The sequence below is a fragment of the Pleurodeles waltl genome, chromosome 6 (genome assembly GCF_031143425.1).
Source record: "Pleurodeles waltl isolate 20211129_DDA chromosome 6, aPleWal1.hap1.20221129, whole genome shotgun sequence".
Lineage (NCBI taxonomy): Eukaryota > Metazoa > Chordata > Amphibia > Caudata > Salamandridae > Pleurodeles > Pleurodeles waltl.
The window spans coordinates 1,034,738,035-1,034,754,981 of record NC_090445.1 but is presented as its reverse complement, the minus strand read 5'-3'; the positions used below and the strand labels follow the sequence as shown (position 1 = coordinate 1,034,754,981).

General features: G+C 42.6%; 1 long non-coding RNA gene across 1 annotated transcript in view; it reads left to right on the top strand.

Annotated features, from left to right (window-relative positions):
* The window catches only part of LOC138302074 (uncharacterized), a 169,133-nt gene extending 152,687 nt beyond the window's left edge, over positions 1 to 16,446 (top strand). Inside the window, exons 3-4 of the long non-coding RNA XR_011205258.1 lie at positions 13,173 to 13,228; positions 14,536 to 16,446. This is a non-coding gene — a long non-coding RNA (uncharacterized lncRNA). The remainder of the gene's footprint in view (positions 1 to 13,172; positions 13,229 to 14,535) is intronic.
* Positions 16,447 to 16,947: the final 501 nt, after the last annotated feature.

Below are 16,947 nucleotides of genomic sequence, written 5' to 3'. Positions count from 1 at the left end.
TTCCTACGGCGGATTCAACAGGTTTATTACATTCAAAATGATACATAATTTTCGAAGCAATTTTACAAATAGTGTGCAATAATTCTTTATTTGGCTTAATAACCTTAAAAGTGCAAGACATAATAAACAATACAATAATTCAATAAAATTATCTATTACATAATCCCTTCCCATACAATATTCTTGGTTCATTCCAATTCATAATTACCATGCCCTCCTTACATAATTCAATTAATTATTGTAACCTCAAATACAAATTAAATTTTCCTACTAATTTACAAAGTGCATTGTGCATACTCACTTTCCCGCTTACAATTCTGCTAAGCCTTTAGTTCTCATAATTTCCATAAGGGCAAATCCTAAATAAAGTGACACCACATTTTGTTTTGGACCTCATTATAGCAAAATAATTGTCCTATATTACGATCAAACCTTGTAATTGTTAAAGCAATCAATTTATAAACTCTATGTTCATCTAAAAAAATACCATCTCTTCTTCAGCTTCACTTCTTACATTTTACGAGACCCTATGAGACCAATTAAAACCTCTTGTGATCCAATTAAAAATCTGACTAGCATGCACGTTACATTTAAAGATCTCATGTCTACTAGTAACTTAAGCGCTTGATCCCGATTTATAATATTATATTCCTTAAAAATTGTTTTTAAAAACTTCTTACACACTTCTAAAAAACACTGGCAATCCAAAAGTATATGTTGAGTACTGCAGTTCTGTAGTAAGCCACAAGTGCAGAGGCCCTGAGCATCCTTAAGAATAGCTTTTGCTTTACGGTCCCTATGCCATAGTTTAAACCGATTCTAAACTGTAGCACTGCGTCCCTTAATCTTCGGTCGGGTAGGGCCCCTAGATAAGGGACACTATCGGGATTTCTCCATCCACCTGCCATAAACTTAGTGGAAATTTTACATTCCAAATACTTCAAATCTGCCTCTCTTGCCCTCTCCTTTACCATTATATATAAAGGTTGCTTTGGGATTTGATCTGCACACCACTGGTTACCAGGGAAACCTAAGAGGACGCAAATCTTTTCTAACCGTCCTCTCACTTGTGATTTCCAGTGTAATTCACTTGCTATTATTTCTTTTTTACACATTCTTGCAATCTTTGCAATTCCCTCACCTCTTATGCTTAACCAAAATTTCAACGAGGCTTGCTATCCCTGGTAGGTCCACACCGTCATTTGACATTCTGCTCTTATAGATTGTATTATGCCTGAAGGAGGTAATGATAACATACGCTTTACACATGTGCTTTCTTCTGCCTCCCAATTTAATTTCCCAGAGAATGTTAAAACTTCAACCCCATATTAAAACTGAGGGCGTACCATAGCGTTGAAAGCAGAGACAACCAGCTGAAGGGAAGGTCTCCCATATTTCCAGCAAAACTGTTTCAATCCCCAAACCAATGTTAGAGCTCTATTCTTTAGAGCATCAATATGATCTTTCCATCTCAGTTCCGAATCAAACCACATGCCTAAATATTTATATATTTTTACTTTCTCTACATTTTCTCCTCCCAAGTAGTAGGTGAATCCACTCTTATTTTTTCTCTATTGACATTATTTTCAATCCACTCTTATTTTTTCTCTATTGACATTATTTTGATTTTATCCATATTTACTACAATTTTTTTCTTTGCCAATAAGAATTAAACACATCTGATTTCCGTTGAAGCCCTAGCTCCGTGATATCGATTATCACTAGATCGTCCCATATAATAAGCAGGAGATATGTGCCCTGTTCATTTTTGGGTATAAACCTTTAGCCTCCTTAAGCAACTCTGGTAAGTCTAACAGAAATATAGTAAATAATAATGGAGCCAGAACACACCCTTAGCGTAAGCCATTCCTTATGGAGATCTTCTTTGAAAGTGAACAACTTGTATGTAAAATTACTTGGGCCCAGTTTTGTGAATGCAAACCCTAAAGGAGGAATAATAAATCCGAGTCAATCCCTCACTGTTTTAACATTTCAAATAGTAACTTTCTATCCACCAAATCAAATGCAGCACAGAAATCAACAAAGCAGCAAAACGGACTTCCTTAGCTTTGCTTGGCAGAGCTTCGCTTTTATATCTATAGACGGTCTTTTCTTTTATTCCCTTTCTAGTTTCCGCACCTTCTGCTTCTGTCTCCTACAATCCTGATTAAACCATAACTTCTTATTATTGCTCTTACACACTTCTCCCTTCATCTTTCCCTCCTGCAATGTTTTTGGCGTTACTTCTAGACAATCAACTATTAGCGCAATTCCCCTGTTATAACCCTTGAACGTGTCTTTTGAATCTTCCTCCATTCTGATATTTGTATAATTTACTATCACTTCATTAAGTGCTTTTAAGCTGCTTTCTGTGAATCGTGTAGTTTTCCTACGAGGGTATTCCACCTGCACTATCAGTGCTTTTTCTCTTCCTTTTTGGGCTTTACTTGCTGATCGGATTGTTAACCACAAGGGCCAATGATCACTGCCCTTTATATGCTCAACTCTGAAGTCCAATACTTCTCCAAAATGCCAAGTACTTATAAATAGGGCATGCCTGGTTACCTATACAAAAGGTCTGTTTTGCTGGGTGATCTGTATTCATACGTCCGTTTATACAAAACATGCCTGGGGATCCTAGGGTTCTTTCTAAGGACAAGTCCTGGGCAGAGCATTCTACATTTGGAAAGTTACTATTTGGAATTTGTGCAACTTCCAGCAGCTCCTTATACAATTTATCACTGCTATAAGGGTCAAGTCTATGATTGAAATCTCCAAGCATTAAAACCAAGTGTCCTGCTTTACCTATGCATAATGTTTCCAAGTCTTCCTCAAACAGACTCCGTTGGATGTCATAATCATATGTTTTCCCTGGTTGTATGTAGACATTAATTATCATAAGCTGTCTGATCCCTCCTATTATATTATAGAGATCTACCTGACCCACCAATAGCCAGCAACATTTACGCCCTTATTTTTACGTTTTGGTGCAAAACTGCACTAAAGCACTTTTGCACCAAAAAGTTTAGCACCGGCTTGCACCACTTCTGTGCACCAGCCAGGCACCATATTTATGGAATGGTGCAAACCGGTGCAAAGGTTATGCTAGAGTAAAAAAGAAATGACTTTAGTCGGTGGGGCTGGCGGTATAGAAGAAGGTGGTTTAGCACCAAAAAATGACTTTAGGCAGGTTAGAGTTAAAAAAATGACTCTAACCAGATTAGCTTAATTTTATGGTGCTAAACCAACCATGCTACATGACTCCTGCCTTAGAAAAGGCAGGCGTCATGCCCACCACCCTAATGGTCAGTGCAGGGGACAAAGGTCCCCTGGGCATGGCCATTTCACCCTGTGCCATGTATGGGGGCCCATTACAGGGCTCCCTATGGCACTGTAAAAAATAAAATGCAATACTTGCCTGTACTTATCTGTACTTACCTGGGATGGGGTCCCCATCCTCTGCAGTTCCTCTGGTGTGGGTGGGGGTGTCCCTTGGGCCGGGGGAGGACACCTGTGGGCTTATTCCATTCAAATAGGCCCACAGGTCCCCTAACGCCTGCCCTGACCCAGGAGTTAAAAAACGGGGCAAAGTATGTTTGCACCATTTTTTGACCCCTCTTCCCTCCGGTGCACCATTTTTATACAGGAGAATAAATATGGCGTTAAGGCCATAGAGTCTTTTTTTGCACAGGAACACCTACCTTGCATCTCATTAAGGCAAGGTAGGGTTCCACTTCCAAAAAATGACCTTAACTCCATAAATTTGGTGCTAGACGGGTCTAGCACCAAAGTATAAATATGGAGTTAGTTTTGCACCATGTTAGAGTAAAACAAAATGACACTAATTCGGTGCAACCAGAGTATAAATATAACCCTTAGGTTTTACCTCTGTAAGCCTATTCGCTATTCTGGTTGAGGCCAAATTTATTAGGCCCCCTGACAGACGGCCTGGAGCTTGCCAGGTTGCTCCCCTAAAGAGCCTCATAAAACCATCTACAGGTTTGGGTTCGGCGCACAGCCAAGTTTCCTGGAAACATATTTTATCACATGTTTTCAGCTCTCCCTTAAATAAATCTTGTTTTAATTGTTTTTATAGCCTCCTAAGTTCTAGCAAAAAATCAGGTGGCTGTGCGAGGAGCTTAATTCCTAATCCACATCGCTCGATTCCCCCTGCTGTAATTATCATTGGAATTTACAAAGGGCTCAAAGCGGTTCTTCAACTTTACATCATTGTAGTTAGTGGCTATAGTTACACTTAATCTGCCCTTATTTCCAATCACACACGTTCTTTGATTTTTATGACGTACCAAGTTACACCCTACTTGATTTGGGAGCAGGCCTGCATGACACCTAAGGGCTCGCTTAATTGCACCAACCTTATACCCTCATTCATTAGCTCCATCTCAGCTTGCAGTACCAATTGTTCAACACATTCAGAGCAGAAGAGTGCCTTTGTCACCTACGCCCCTTCTGAGTTTAAGAGGAATCCCATTTGCTTTATGTCTTCTGACTCAATCTCACATTGGCTTGGACACAGGGCCATCACTTCTAAAAGTTGCGTACGATTCAAGGGCTTTAACTGTCTCCTCCATTTCCTCCCTGTCTCCCTTCCCCAGGGCTTCAAATATATCCACCTACTCATACTTCCTTTAGGGCTAGCGCTTTCCTTTCTTTCCCAAAACCATTTGGTGGAAACAAAACCCTGCTGTTCTCCTGGCAGACTGAATTTGCCATTCTTTATTTTTCTCGGAGCCCCAAATTGGGCATGGGGCCTCGATGAGTTGCGGGCGCGGCACACCCTCAGTAGTTTCCTGAACACCCCTCCCACACACCCTCACTTACCTCTAAGTCTATCCTTTTTTCCCATTTCTTCTTTTCTTCTTTCTTTGTTTTCTCCTGTAATTATGCTTTTTCCCAGCTGCCATGTTCTTTATTTTTCCCTGCATATCTTATGAATCTTTTTTAACATGGTGTCTTTCTCTATATGTTTCTATGGTGTATTCCCAATCCAATATGGTGCCTTTTTACTTCCTGTTGGTCACTTCCTGTTCTTGGGTATATAAGGTGAGTGATTCCTGTTCTCCTTGCGCTGCAACACTTCCTTTGGAGGTGATCTTCGCTCCTGCTTCTTTCTTCATCAGTTATATTGTTTGCTAGCCTGTTCCAGCTTTTTTCAGTACTATTTTTTGTCCTGTTGAAAAGACTTACCTCTTTACTTTTGTTCTTGTTCCAGGGAGTTCCTGCTTAGAGGTTTTCCTCTTTTGGTTTTTTTTCCATCTGGGACTCCTTCTGGAGGGCACGGACTGCTTTTGGCGTTACCTCGGTCGGCAGCACTATAGCTACCAGAAAGGGCCGCCCCTAGCTGAGTCAAGGCAGAACTTACAAAAATCAAGACCTCTCTGCCGTTCCTGTGGGCCATAGACATAGACCCCGAGTAGTCCATGCCAGATTGCAGTGTCTAATAAACCAGATTTCGTTCAGCGTGATGGAGAATACCGCAACGGCTGCTGCAGAACCTAACTAGTCACTACTCTTAACTATTCAGCGACAAGCCCAGAAACTACAACAATTAAGAAATGAAAATGCAGCTTTACGACAAGCCCTGGCATCCCGAACTACGATGTTCCCACCCTCCCTACTACTACGCCTCAGTTCTCAGGAGACCCAAACAAGCTTTGAGAATTTCTTGATGCTCTGACTGTCTATTTTGCCTTTAGACCAACACAATTTACGCAACATGAAACAAAGGTGGGTTATCTCATCAGTGCCTTGTCTGGTCCTGCCTTAGCCTGGGAGACTCCGTTAGTGGCCTCCAACGACCCGGTGCTGTCTGACTATTCAGCTTTTGTGAGAACATTTAAACAAATGTTTAAATGCCCAAGATTGAAAGCATCAGCTGAAGAAGCGCTATGTGACATCCAACAAGGCACACAAGATGTTCGCCAATACATCACACACTTTAGACAATTGGCAGCTGAGGCGACATGGGTGGAACGTACTCTGGTGACTCTTTTTCGCACAGGTCTGCGAGAAGACATAAAAGATGAATTAGTACATTCCACCAGAGTAGACGATCTACGAGACTTGATGGATTTAGCGCTTTCTATAGAATATCGTCTCCAAGAACATCGTCTAGAAAAAGAAAGAGTTGTGGACCTTCTCAGTCAGGCAACCCACGTATAATCGTCCATCGTCCCGAAGAACCTTGACCTGCATTAAAGGAGACAACAGAAGGAGAACCTATGCAAGTAGACACTGCTTGTGGTTCTCTTTCTACTAGCGAATGTGAAGATAGACGGAGAAGAGGATTATGTCTATATTGTGGTGCTGCTGGCCATGTGCTCCGCACTTGTCCAGTTCGTCCTGTGAAGACCTCGGGAGATGCCACTTCCCATCCTCTGTGTGAAGAGAGGGGACGGGATCTTCTGCGATTCCTTCCATCAGTTCTTCCAAGGAAGATGCCACTGTCCTATTTCTGTTACCTGTTATTCTGCAATTACCTGATGGTCGTGAAGAAAGGACCCTGGCATTATTAGACTGTGGAGCCAGTGGCGTTTATATGGATGTGACCTGGGCTAAGAAACTACAAATTCCAAAACTACCAAAAGACGTTCCAGAACAAGTGCATACTGTAGATGGATCCTTATTATCATCGGGTCCTGTCATCAATACCACTTCAACTCTAGGTCTACGCTTTGGAAAGCATCAGGAACATGTCTCTTTTGATTTAATCTCCTTTCCCAATCATGCCATAAGCTTAGGAATACCTTGGTTTATGAGACACAATCCATATATTAATTGGGAAATCCGAACCATTTCTCTGTCTTCTAAATTCTGTCAAGATCATTGCTATGCTTCGGAAACTTATGGGTCTCCCAGAAAGATATTATCCTCAGAACAGGAATTACAACACCCTGTAAACTCCATCCAAGTGGTACCTAGTCATTATCTGGATTTTATAGGCGTGTTCCAAAAACCATCGACTTCTATGATGTATTCCCAATCCAATATGGTTCCTTTTTACTTCCTGTTGGTCACTTCCTGTTCTTGGGTATATAAGGTGAGTTATTCCTGTTCTCCTTGTGCTGCAATACTTGCTTTGGTGGTGATCTTCGCTCCTGCTTCTTTCTTCGCCAGTTATATTTTTTCCTAGCCTTTTCCAGCTTTTTTCAGTACTATTTTTTGTCCTGTTGAGAAGACTTACCGTTTTACTTTTGTTCTTGTTCCAGGGAGTTCCTGCTTAGAGGGTTTTTCCCTTTTTGGGTTTTTTCCCTCTGGGAGCCCCTCTGGAGGGCACGGACTGCTTTTGGCGTTCTCTCCGTCGGCAGCTCAGTGGCTACCAGAAAGGGCCGCCCCTACCTGGGTCAAAGCAACCCACAAAACTCAAGATCTCTCTGCAGTTCCTGTGGGCCACAGACATAGACGATGAGTAGTCCATGACAGGATTATTTAATTCTCCACTTCCCCCACTTCTTACTAATCTCCTAACATTATTCTTTCCCTCTAATCCCTCACTTTCCCTTCTTTCTTCTATTACCTTTCTTTGGATGCCTTTTTTTTTCTTTTTGCTCGTTTACTATCCTCATGAAAGGGTACACTGGCTATCTTTTGTGGTGTACTCCCCCCTATCTGGGACTACTACTTCCCACCCTTGTCCTTGTGTTGTCCTTAATTTCTTATCCTGGGCTACCTGTGCTACCTTTCCCTCTCTTTCTACTAAAATTTGCTCCTAACATTTCTTTGCTTACTTTGTTTACTTCTTTGGGGATTATGATAGGTCTATAGGATCCACATACTTTCCTCCCCCATCCTTGATTTCTTCTTATCACCAGCATTGGTTGCTTAGAAACATATACTGACGGCTGATTTGAAGTCTTTATTATATCTTTTGCCCCTCTTTCTATACTTTGCTCTGAGATACCTGTTTCTTGATCCTTCTTTTCTGGTACAAATCATACCAGTACTGGCATACTGCTATTGATATATTTCAACTCCTCAGTTATCCCTTGCAATTGATTTTTATGTGATTTCCCCAAGCTATTGTTTGCCGTTAGGACCTCTAGAATTGCCTGTAGAATTTTTTGCATTAAGAACATTACGTCTCTTAACGATTTGGCCGGTACAGGGGTGGTGTCTAAAGTAAATGCAGACTGTCTACCCAAAGGGCGGTAAAAATGTATCCATTTTACTTTCTCCTCTGAACCCTCCCCATAGACCTCCTAGAAGGTCCTCCCTCTCTTCCTTTCTCTCTGAGACCTCTCTTCCAGCCTATTACCATCCCTTACTTGAGGCGGGAGGCATGGTGATGAGGATTGCCTGAGTTCCAGCGAAGCCTTCCCCCCAATAACCTCCTCTGACCCCCCCCAGGAATAAATCCTCTATCTGCATTGAGTTTGAGGGCTGATAGACATGCCTTATAGATCATTCGATTTCACTCTCGTTAGGATAAAAAATAATATTTCCCTCGGACACGTGTGGCATGTAATGAGTCTTTTTTACATATTTCCCCACAAATTCTCTGATTGATGCCCCGAGTGGGGTTACTGAAGATCTTTCACCAATGTCTCCATTATCTCTCTGGGTTCTTCTTGTTCCAACGGTTGGAGTATTTTCCCTCCTCCTTCTTGACTACTGACTGTTACCCCTGAAGGCCGACACCCATTCACAGTTTCCTTTGCTTTGGAGACTGTCTTCGGTCCCTTTTTTACGTCACAAGTACCACGTGATCGAGCTTTGTTTGCAGGCATACTGTATACAATATGTCTACCACTTACAGCGGATACACCCCGCTCCAAATTCCAAACTGCAGGGGTTCTTTAAAAGTTATTTTATTTCTTAAGTTCTTAAGTAGGTGCTTAAGTAAGTGCCAGGGAGGGCAGACCCCCTGAGAGGAGCAAGCCACACTTGCCTAATGCCAGCCACCTCTGCACCACTACTGGGAACTGCAGCTCAAAGCTTACCTCCCCTGATTCGACTTTAGCTCTATTTGAGCTCTCCCCGGTCTCCCAGGACTAGCGTATCCTGCGTAACCTGTGCGAGTTTGTGCTTAATTCGCCCTCAATATATACTCAGTTTGTGCTTTGAATGTGGCGCTTGTAGTAGTGGCACTTATAATAGCACTTTTCCAGATTCCAGGGTCCAGACAGGATTCTCAAAGTTCTAAGTCAAATAAGCCACCCACTATAGTCAGGCTGGCTACCATGCAATTTATAATTTTTAGTTGATAAATTACAAGTTTCCCTGGGAGGTTACCTTGGGAGCGAATGGAGCAAGAAAATCACCCGGGTTGCTGCTGCTGCTGGTCCCTTTATTCTCGCATCTAATCACAGCCAATCACAACCAGGTATCTACCCCCTCCATGTCACCTCTACTCCTCAACATTTTGCTATTGGTGTAGTTGCTGTACTTGCTGCTTTTACCCCCCTCCCCATGCTAGCCACTACCTGCCCAGTTGGTCACTAATTAACACTACGTCCCTAGATACCTGGGCACCTGGGCAGTAGGCATGAGGGGGAAGGGGAAGGGGAGGGTGGAGCACAGGCTTGCGTAGGAATATGCTGGCATAGGCGTATGCTGGCATAGGACACTCTGCCTTGCTCTTGCAGTCTTGCTGTGCCACCCTAATCCAAAAAATGGCCGGGTTCAGTTCAAGCAGTTCAAGCAGACTCACAGGTTTCTGCAAAAGTCCAACTCCTTTTTTTTTTATCCTCTGCTTTCCTCTTCTCTTCAGCGGCTATGACTGCTTTTTCAAAGGCAGCCTGATCCAAACAATGGCTGCAATAACTGCAATAACATTGGGAGGTAAAAGACTGGCAAATGGCAAGGCAGGCAGGCACTGACACTGATGCAGGCGCAAACGTAGATTACCGCAGCTGTTCCGGTATTGTATGCCGCTAAACCTGAAACACAGCTCCCGGAGGCTCCTGGCAGCTTCTAACATTTCACCGCCTCTCTCCTCGTCTTTCTGCTCTGCCTTCTTCAGTGGCCAGTGACAACAGCGGCTCGTGGAGGCAGCGGTCCGGCCCTCCTCGTGGCCTCCCTCACGGCCCGCACAGCGGTCCTCACAGCATCAATGCAGCGGGTGCTGCACCTCCCTTCCTCTTCTGGTTCACAAAGTGCGTCCTTCCGGTTCACTAAGGATGTGTCAAATAAAAAATAAATAATTTTTACTTTATCAGGACATAATTGTACAGGGCTATCAACCTCAATGGGCCAATGTAAAACAAAAAAAACACTCACCCAGAAACATTGGTTATGTAGCATAAATCAGTGCCTCACAATAAAGACTTGTAACAACAATAGTATTTAAAACTACTATAACTCGGCCATTCCCTAGATGGCTCTAATCAAAAATAAGTTTAAAGAATTAAAATCGGGATGTGGCGCCCAATGCTTACCTCACAATGAAAATGTTTTTTTCCACCAAAGAGTTCATCGTCAAGGAAAAGTCGTCAGAAATCATTGAAAGGGCCCATTAAGTCCATTTAAGCCCAACCACTCTTTTCAACCCTGATGAAATGAGATGAAGTATAAAAAAGGAGGGAAAGCAATCATACTGAGCCCATAAATCAGAAATGCTCCAAAAGAACCAACCCTTTATATGCCCATGGTGGCAGCTTGCAAAGCTTACCTCACACTGCTACATTTTATCCTTCCATTCAAAAATACTCTGACTCCATATAGACATAAACTTTTGTAGCACCAAAATTGTTCTTCACATTAACGTTCAATGAGCAAGAAAAACACTTATAAAATGTCTGTCTGTATTTACACCACCCAAATTAGAAAAACATGTTACTTTCACAAGGAGTTGTCACTGTCAAAATAAGACTTACCTTACACCGCTATAACAAAACAACCACGTCAAAGCGAGAGCGAAACCTTTTCTTTGTGAGGTAGGCGTTGGGTGGTACCGTCAGTTTTTTATTCTAAAAACTTGTTAAACCTGACAGCCTTAGGTTGGTCATCACCCAACTTTTCACCTGCCTCCCTCCACTTTTTCTGACACTGTTTTTGCTAGTTTCAAGACTCTGCGCAAATTACCAGTGCTAAAGTGCATATGCTCTCTCCCTCAAACATGGTAACATAGGCTCGTACCCAAGTGGCATATGTGATTTACTTATAAGTCCCTAGTAAAGTGCACTACATGTGCCCAAGGACTGTAATTTAAATGCTACTAGTGGGCCTACAGCACTGATTGTACCAACCACATAAGTAGCCTCTTAACCATGCCTCATGCCTGCCATTGCAAGGCTTGTGTGTGCAGTTTCACTGCCACTTCGACTTGGCATTTAAAAGTACTTTCCAAGCCTTAAACTGCACTTTTTCTACATATACGTTACCCCTAAGGTAGGCCCTAGGTAACCCATAGGGCAGGGTGCAGGGTGCTCTGTAGGTAAAAGGCAGGACATGTACACATGTGTTGTATGTGTCCTGGTCGTTTTCCACTACTCTGGACTGTTTTCCACTACTGTGAGCCCTGTCCCTTTCATAGAGTAGCATTAGGACTGCCCTAATTTGTGAGTGGTAGATTCTGACCTGAAAGGGGTAACCGTGTCATATTTAGTATGGCCAGAGTGGTAATAGAAAATGTTACTTATTGTTGAGGTTGTATTTTATATTACTATTCTAGAATTGCCACTTTTAGAAAGTGCACTTAAAACCATTTGTGCCTTACAGCCTGTCTCCAATCAACATCTGGTCTGTGCTGGTTGACAGCTCCCTTGTGTATTTCACCCAGACAACCACAAACACAGAAAACTTAGTCAGATCTGCATTCATCTGCATACTGAATCGGTCTTCCTGGGCTGGAAGGGTGTAGGCCCTGACACTTACTGTTCAAAGGCCAGTGGCCTGCCCTCACACAAAGAACTGATAACGCCCCACAGGGACCCTAGCAGACAAGACTGGACTGAAACGGGAACTTGTGCACTTCAAAACCACTCTTTGAAGTCTTCCCCACTTCAAAGGCATTTTGGGTGTATAAACTGGGTCTCTGACTCCATCAACTCAGACACTGCTGGACCTGCATCTTAACTCTGTCAGAAGACCTGCCTGGCTGCCCAAAGGCCTCTATCGACTGCTTTGCTGAGGGAACTGCTGCCCTTCTGTTGCCGTGCCTCACTTCTGACCTCTGACTGTGCTGGAAGGACTCTGCCTTTCCCCAAAAGTGCTCTCCAAGGGCTTGGCTTGAGCTTGCCTCCTGTTTTGATGTCTCAGGGACAGCAAAGACTTCAACTGCTAGCTTTTTGCTAGTTTCCAACTACAGCTCCTCCAGAACAACTTCAGTGATGTCAGCTACGCAACAGCCTGCTTCCACTCTGTGGATCTCTCTGCATGTGACTGTGGCCTGCAACACAAATCTGATGTTGCATCGACTCCGCTGATGTCACTCAGGATCATTGCGAGGCTGTGAAGTCGACATATCACGTCCTGACGGAACAGGACCAGTGACCCCCCCCCAGGTTCCACGGAATCGACGCATCCCGGACGATCCATCATCTCCCTTTGCATTAAGATGGAATCAACGCCTCATCACCATCTGCTTCACAGCATGAAACCAACGCCCCTTTCCTCGAATGCCGTAAGGGACTGATGCTGCACTGATGCCAGCAGCACCTCTTTCTGAATCTGTGCAATGTCCTTGCTCTTCATTTTCAAAAGATACTGTACCTGGTGGTCCGTGTGACTCCGTGACCAGTACCAGTAGTGTCGGATTGTCAACAACACCGTGATGGCCCCAGTTGGAGCTATTGTGTTTTCTAGGCACTTTAGTTGTATTTGATCTTTAAAAATTGATAACTTAGCTTGTCTACATTGGATTTTCATCTTTTCAACAGCATTTTACTCAGATACATATTCTTTATTTTTCTAAACCTGTGTGATGTCTTTTTTGTGGTGTTCTCGCTGTATTATTGTATAAGTTCTGCACAAATACTTTACACATTGCCTTCTAAGTTAAGCCTGATTGCTCAGTGCCAAGCTACCAGAGGATGGGCACACGATAATTTGGATTATGCTGTGACTTATCCTGACTAGGACTGTGGTCCCTACTTGGACAGGAATGTATACCTCTGCCAACTAGAGACCTCATTTCTAACAAAACTTATTTTTGTATAGAGACATCTGGGAAATAGATGATTTATAGTGGTTATATGTTTTTGTTGTTACAGGCCTGCTAATTCTTTATTGTGGACGTTGTTTTATTCTCTATCATCGATTTTTTAGGGTGAGTTTTTTTATATTTAACATCAGCCTATTGAGTTTAATACACTTAAAGCATTATACCCTGATAAAATAGTTTCTTTTTATTTGTATAATTGTCTTGAATAATCTGTTTAATTTTCGATGTGATAACCCCATTGTATCAGCCATTTGAAATCCTTTGTGACACTCAATTAAGGATCTATTAGTTAAATCCACAGGTGTATCCGAAATGTCTTTAGGGAGCATTTCTTATATTAATAGAATGTTCACACCAGATGCAATGTTCTAATTGAAAACAGTACTTTATGGGCAACAAGACTTCACTGGATGTGGCTAAAAGATGTTAGACCAATAGTTGTGACTTTCTTCATTAAGATAATCGAATAAAGTGTTCAGAAGATCTGGTGGACCAGCTATGGTGTGTTAGACCTGACGTCCTAGTTGTGAAATTGCCCAAGACCATTGGCCTTCACCCTTCCCATTTTGCTGAATTATTTTTGATGCTTTTTGACTCTGTGCACTTTACTACTGCTAACGTGATTGTGCTCTTTCCTTCAAACATTGTAAAATTGGGTTATCTATAATTGGCACATTTAATTTATTTGTAAGTCCCTAGTAAAGTGATACTATAAGTACACAGGATCTGTACATTAAATGCCTCTAGCATCACTAAAGTAGTCTTTTAAAACATGTCTCAGAGATGCCTATGCAGCCTGTAGTGTAGTTTTAAAATAAACCTTTTGCCTATTCTAAGCCTTCAGTTTTACTTATAAGTCACCCCTAAAGTGGGCCCTAAAGGCTGATGGGGCAAAGAAAACATGGTATTCAAAAAGTAGGACATGTGTACTTAGGTTTTACATGTCCTAAGGTCATTTTTCATTGTTGCAAGGCCTATCATTCCCATTGGCTAACAAAGGGCTACCTTAATACATTAATAAGTGCTGACCTTGGATTGAGGCAGGTCAAAATATATGTCTTACACAAATATGAATTATAATATAAAATCCTCTTTAATGGTCAAATCTGATTTTGAGTTAGAATTCAGAAAATCCCACTCTCTTCAAGTTGGGAATTTCTTGTCCTTGGCATTAGCGCATTCTCTCATAATCCTGGGCCACATGACTGTGAATAGCTCTGCTGATAGGGGTTTGTGTACTACTTCCAGAAAGTAACACAAAGAGCGCATAGGTGTGGACAGGATAGCCTATCCTGGTATGATTGACTTGGTAGGGGCTGTACCCATCCCCACTAACATTTTAAAGGACTTTGCCTCCTGCAACACACAAAGAATTCTGACACCAGGTCTGCACTGTTTTTTGTCATTCCCAGACAGTTGAGTCTTGACAGTGGAGGGGGAAAAACCTTTCAGAACCAGATGTGGGTGGTAGGACAGAGAGTCCTCCATTCAAAGATTGGCACCAGATGTAAATATTGGCCCTCCAGAACCGCTCATCAGAACACTCCTGGACCTGTGGAAGTTACAGAAGAAGGACTGCCTGTTGCTGGAGGATTGCTCTGCTGCTTGAAGGACACTTTCTGTCAAAGAAGGAAGATTGCAAAAATAAAGAGGGAGAAGGAGGTTGTGGGGCTGAGTCTGTTCTCCTTATAGCCTATATAACATTACAAAAGAGGTCCAATTGAAAGAACTACCACAAAAGGATTTTCCTGTTAGAAAAACCCTCACCCACCAGGGTTACCCCTTGGTGGTATGCTTCATCATTGGGTTTCTTCCCGTTCTGCTATGGAGTGGGGCGTGCTACACCCTACAGGATATATGGAGCACTAATCTAGTGTCATCAATGTGAATCACAGGAAGGATAGGAGTCGTGGGGTCTTGGGTGAGTTAAAAATACCTGTCTCCTAGTAATTCCAATGATTTAATAGATCTCTTGGAGGTGATATGATTACAAAGGGGCTGCCGAAGTGGGGGATGTAATGTACCTGACTTCCTAGTCTACATGTTTCAGAGCCTTACCCTAGGCTCCTCTTCAGGACCAAGGTGGACTCCCAGGTGCCATTCTTTGTTTGATTACCTCTAATGAAAGGATAAATAACACATGTTCTGTGATATGGTGCAATTCCTCTTACTAATGTGGTGTCATAGGATGATACCTATTGTTTATGGTGTCCGTCATTGATTCTTGATAGTATTTGGATTCACATATCATGGCTCCTCTGGGACCGGGGTGTGCCTGTTGTCACACTTTCCTCTAAGCAACATTCCCCCTCTGTACATAATGCTCTGCACCCAATATTCACCTCCCCGGGTCTGAAACTAAGAAGGAAGATTGAACATGCTTGCCTTCATCCCAAGCAAACCAAAGAGAGTCCAAGGGTCAGTTGACTGACCTCCAGTGTGAGCTACAGGGACACATCATGTTTCAGACACCTCCCTGCAACTACTCATCTGACCTGCTTGGACCTGCAACTGTATCTGCCTGAACCCTGCTGACCTCTGATGAAGAGAGTCCCTGATCCCCATAGGTCCCTACCCACGTCCTAGACCCTTCACTAACAGCAAAGTGTACTCCTGAAAAAGAGGCGAAAATCCTGAAGTTTGAACACCTTTCGAACCGGCCCTTTCATGCCAGAACTCGGCTGCCTGAGACTGCTGCAACTCGAAGCTCTTGTGAGCTCTACTCCTAGCTTTGACAGCAAACATCAGTGACAGACAGCAATGCGAGACCCGCACTTCACACTGAAGCAGTAACAGCCCACAATAATTGCCAACTCAAGCTACAACAACAGCTGTCCGTGCCACATGACCAGATGTTTGCGCTATAGTGGTGACTGTCAGCAATACCTGACATGCTCTATGTGCTACAGCGTTGAATGTTTGCAATGCTCTGCCTCCTCCTTTTGGCCTCCTCCAACTCAAATGGAAGTCTTTGGCTGGATGCAGCTTGTAATATTTCAGCAGGACTATTCTGATCCCTGTTTTTCACCTGTGCTCTATCGCAGTTGGCCTGAACTTGTGAGTTTCTCACTGTCTAGCGTGACTTGATGACGCAAATGCTGCTTTTTGCTTTCAGGTGCTTTTTCACTAACATTTTACAATTGCATATCTCCGGTTTAACTTATAAGATTTCATCATTCTGCTGTCATTTTGTTTATTATAATGTACTCTATTTTTCTAAATTAGATTGGGATTTTGAGTGTTGTGTTTCCACTCTACTACTGCTCGCGTGCTGCATAAATACTTTACACATCAAGTTAAGCCTGATTGCTTTGTACCAAGATATCAGAGGGTTAAGAACATGTTAATTTAGTAACTTTTGGCGTTCACCACAACAAGGATTGTGGTAGTCACCTGAGTGGGGCTTCTACTATCCTCCACCAATATCCCAATTTCTTACATAGCAAAAGGGTGATTGCCATTTTCTTAGATGACAATTGAGAACATGAAAACCTAGATAGAGATTGTTAATGACTGAAATGAATTATAATGTTAGCTTTTCTGCTGGTACCTGTGGAGGGCAGTAGAATGCTAGTTCACAATTGTTGGGAGCATAGAATACTGGTATCTTGAGATGAGAAAAAGATTAATAAATACATCTTTTATGTTGTCCTTCGTCTTCAATGCATCAAATTGCTCCTGCTTCTTACTTAAACTTTAAATATCATGGCATTAGGATCATAAACCCTGACTTTAACAAGCAGCAAAGAACTGTGGGGCAGATTTATGAAAAGTGCAGCTGCACCTAATGCAGCGTCACTTTTCTTGCGCCCCTTAGCGCCTCC